This window comes from Conger conger, chromosome 8 (assembly GCF_963514075.1).
Source record: "Conger conger chromosome 8, fConCon1.1, whole genome shotgun sequence".
Classification (NCBI taxonomy): Eukaryota; Metazoa; Chordata; class Actinopteri; order Anguilliformes; family Congridae; genus Conger; species Conger conger.
Window position 1 is genome coordinate 25,828,982 of NC_083767.1, and position 5,001 is coordinate 25,833,982.

Genomic DNA, 5,001 nt, shown 5'->3' on the forward strand with positions numbered 1-5,001 from the left:
CAGTTACAGCAGTCTAGGCTAGTTCAATCCATGTAGTTTGCATCCAGGCATGCTAGTCGATCGCTTGTCAGTTTTTAAAAATGCATCGGTTAAAATAAGAATTCTTCTTGTTTTCTTCCCTCTTCCCTAAGGCTTCTGGCTGGCAGATTTGATTGGCATCTGTCAATATGCTGCTGTTAAGAATTTACAGGCGGGGTTGTGCACTCCGTTGGGAGTCCAATATCTGCCTGATATAATATGAAACTGTAACATATAACACTGAGTCTATTTTACCATAGGCGACTGGTCTAATGATCATTTATGCCAATACAATTTGATATATTTTTATGTAACTTTGCCAATGCATTTTATATACCGCGGGACAATCGTGGTTGTGAAATTAACATGGTCAATTTTTCACTGAAACCAGGATATTTTTGCTTTAGTTTAGAATCTAAACAGCGTATTGCAATATTGCTTAAACCACAATAATACAGCTGGTGGTGAATGCGCATTTATTTTAAAATGAGTTTACCATTTCAGCTTCAGAAAAAAATATCGGTTATCAGTTAGCAATTTTTTGTAAACGTTTACAATTCAGTTTGGTTAACCGTTTAAATGAGGAATTCGCTTTTGTGAATCAATTCCATCAATTTCTAAATTATCTTTCCAAATTTCTGTTCTTAGCTTTGCGCTCTGATATTGCCATTCACAGGCATAGCCTACATAGGGATTATCAATGATAGTTCTATGCTTATCAATATTAATTAAGGGCGTTTCTTTAAAAAACCCCATTATTACTATATAGCTATCATCAGGTTTTGAAAGATAAAATTGACAATATATCAACATATACTGCACACAATGTACTGCAGTATTTACGCAAATTGACAGATCACACCAGTCAGATTATTAACAATTAAAATATGTTTTTTGTTAAATCAATCAAGAGATATATTGCAATTCAGTGCTTTCTCTACAAGCTTTTATTAGCTGGACATTTAGGCTGTCCACTCAAGAGAGGGCCCATGAAGTTACAGAAGTATATAAGTCAAGACACTTAGATGTAGCCATTTGGCAGATGCTTATCTAGCGCAAATTTCAAAGCAAAGGTAAATGCATGCATGAGACAATATGAACAGAAGTAAGAATGCTTTCAAAAATAGAAATGTTAATCGTTTATTTTTTATCAATTAACAAAATGCAAAGTGAGTGAACAGAAGACAAATCTAAATTAAATTAATATTTGGTGTGACCACCCTTTGCCTTCAAAGCAGCATAAATTCTTCTAGATACACTTGCACAAAGTCAGGGATTTTGTAGGCATATAATCAGGTGTGTGATTAACCAATTATATCACACAGGAACTAATGATCATCAATTTAATATGTAGGTTGAAATACAATCATTAACTGAAACAGAAACAGCTGTGTAGGAGGGTTAAAACTGGGTGAGGAACAGCCAAACTCTGCTTCCAAGGTGAGGTTGCTGAAGACAGTTTAATGTCAGAAGTCATACCCTATGGCAAGACTGAGCACAGCACAAGACAGTAATTATACTGCATCAGCAAGGTCTCTCCCAGGCAGAAATTTCAGGAACTGGGTTTCTCAATGCTGAGAAGTACAGGCAGATACTTATCCATCATACCATCAGGGAGGCATCTGATTGGCCCCAAATCTATTCTGCAGCAGGACAACTACCCCAAACATACAGCCATTAAGAACTATCTTCAGTGTAAAGAAGAACAGTGCAAGTCCTGGAAGTGATGATATGGCCCCCACAGAGCCCTGATCTCTACATCATAGAGTCTGTCTGGGATTACATGAAGAGACAGAAAAATAGCGTCTCATATTCTTTTGATGTCGTTCGTGGAGTCTTGTAAAGTCAATGGGTTGTGAGACCAGGTTGGACAGATCCAGTAAGAGAGGTGGGGGTGTGGCTATTTATGTACGAGAAAATCTTAGTCAAATGCTTCTTTCAATACTGTATTAGGAAAAGGAGAATTACTGAAGTGGTCAAGTGAATCAAGAATAACAAAGGAGCACTGCTGTGCTAGAATAAAGATACACATGGCTACTTTGTTGTCTGCTCTTCCTCATTTACATAAATTACGTTGACATAGGTATTGAAAGTAATTTACAGATGATACAAAACTAGGGTTAGCTAACAGTATGGACTCTACTAAAGTAATCCTGGAAGACTTGAACAGAATCCAGAAGTCAGCGGAAACCTGGCAAATGAAATTCCATACAACTAAATATAAAGTTTTCGATGTGATAAAATAAAAATATAAGGCAGGATTACTTTATGGGGACACAAAAATGGATAGTGCTCAAGTTGAAAAAGACTTGGGGGGTCATAATTGACCAAAGCCTTTCGGGTTCTAGTCAATGTGCGGTAGCAGTACAGTTCCGTACAGATATCAGGTACAGAAGTATTTTTTTCACACAGCGAGTGGTCAATGTGTGGAATATTGTGCCAGTACATGTCATTTTCAAGACCAGGCTTGATACGGTGTCAGGTTCTATTTAGCTTTTAGGCAAACTAGGCAGTAGGTACACTCAAAGTGGTACAATTTTTGTTTTGTTTTTTTTCCCCTCTGTACTCCAGCACATCAGATATGAAATTAAATAATATGAGGTTAAAGTGCAGACTGTCATCTTTAAGGGGGCGACATGGCTCAGGCAGTAAGAGCAGTTGTCTGGCAGTCGGAGGGTTGCTGGTTCGATCCCCTGCCCGGCTGTGTCGAAGTGTCACTGAGCAAGACACCTAACCCCCAAATGCTCCTGACGAGCTGGTCGGGGCCTTGCATTTACCATTTTTACCATCTTTAATTTGATCCAATACATCCATTACATCCAGGGGTAGACATTTTACTAGCCCAGATACATTTTCACTCGCCCAAAATATGCATTTTAATTTTAAAGCTTAAAGAGTAAACATCTAATTAATCTAAATATAAATGACCATATAATCATTGAAAATAATGTACTCAATAACTTTAAATAACAAAACTGCATAGTAAGATAACTTTTTCATTCATGGGAGGCTGTAGTGCTATATAAGTTCTGCCCCCTCTAAGCCACCCACGAACTCACCCCCTTTGCTCATCCACCTTACGTCTTAAGTAAATAGACTTAAACTTAGTCTTCTCATTCACCTTAAGGCCCGGACACACCAAACCGACGGTCGGCCACGGAGCGCCGACAAAGATCGCCTCGCATCGATACGCGTCGTTAATGTTGGCTGTGCCGAACACACCGCAACGACGGTCCGCCGACAGCCGAGTTGCACGTACGTTCTGCGCCTGCGTGAGAGGTAATAACTCTCCACACCAGGAGAGTTGGAAACCGGAAGACCGGGGAATGCGTTTGCATTGCGTTGGACCTAGAAGCAGCCATTGTCTCGCTCACAACAAACAGTTTGCAGCAATTTCCTTGTTCTCTCGCTATTTAGTAATACTAATCGAAAATGATGTCTGGTAGTGATAGTAACTTGTCTGTGTCCTCTTGACTTCCTCGTTTGCTTGCTTTCGTCGCTTCCGTTTCTCTTCTCGTGCACTGATTCGCTAGCTGGACAGCCAATCAGAGAGCTCTCTCATCGACGGCTCCGGGAGCCCTCCAAAACACGCCGATGGAGTGTCGGCGTGCGGGACAAACCGGAAAGACTCGGCCGACAGGGCGCCACCGACTTCCGACCGTCGGTTTGGTGTGTCCGGGCCTTTAACTTCAAAGAGCAAGTGCAGACAGTGTGCATGAGCCTATTTTGGTCACACAATAATGTTGCATGAATTGGCATGAACTACTGTACAGTGGTGTGCATTTGGGCACCCCTTGTTAAAAAAGCCTTTTACAATTAATATCAGAAGCGAACCGGACCTTAACAAAGTTAAACATGACACATTTCTTTTTATTGACATTTTTAGTTTCAAAATAATACAAATGGAAAAAGGCCCTGTGCAAAAACTTTTGGGAACCCTGTCAGTTAGTACCAATTCCTCCTTGGGCAACTACACTCAGTGAGCACTATTAGATTGACCTGTACATCAGCTTGTTAATGCAAATATTTAATCAGCCAATCATGTGACAGCAACTAAATACATAAAAGCATGCAGGCATGGTCAAAAGCTGTTTTTAAGACCAAATCTCAGAATGGGGAAAAAATGTGATCTAAGTGACTTTGACTGTGGAATGATAATCGGTGCCAGACAGGGTGGTTTGAGTATCTCAAAAACTGCTGTTCTCCAGGGATTTTCACAAACAACAGTCTCAACAAGGGCCAATCCGTTTCAGGATTGTGTGCAAACTTCTGGTCCTGATTATTTAACTGACACAATCTCTAGCTTATCTGAGGTGTATGAGTACCAGCTGCAGACTGCAAGTGTAGCCAAATGATTTTACACTGCTCAAGTACAGGAGTTGTCAACAAATGGAAAAAAAAAACAAAGCAATTGGTCGGAACAAAAACAAGTACGCAGACTGGTATGATATGATATAAGGTATAGTATGAGTATGAGTAGTAGGATGAGTTGTGCACCCCTGCTCTAGTTTGCAGAGAATAGTGTGAAAAGCAAAAAACATCCAGTGAGCAGCAGTTCTGCAAGTAGAAACACGTTATTAATGAGAGGTCAGAGGAGAAGGGCTAGGCTGGTCGAACTTTTTTTTACGGTTCCAGAATTTGAATTGGCTAAATAAAAGATGACCTAGTCTAATTTTCCTGATCTAGTTTTCACCTTCATACAAATTAAGCATTTTTTCTTTGAATCTCGCAATAATATCCACGGCTGTGTAAATATTATGATCTATAAATAATACAAATGTCAGACACTGAAGACAATTGGCTCAAAGAAACGGGAGTAATTATTTTGCTGTGGTTCATATCCGTAATCTTAAAAAAAGACCTTCGGATATCTGCTTTTATAGAACGCATTAGCCTATATTTATTTTCGTTGTGGCTCTTTCTCTGTGTGATAAACGCAAATTCTGCATTAACGCAACATTGACACAACACAAACACACACCA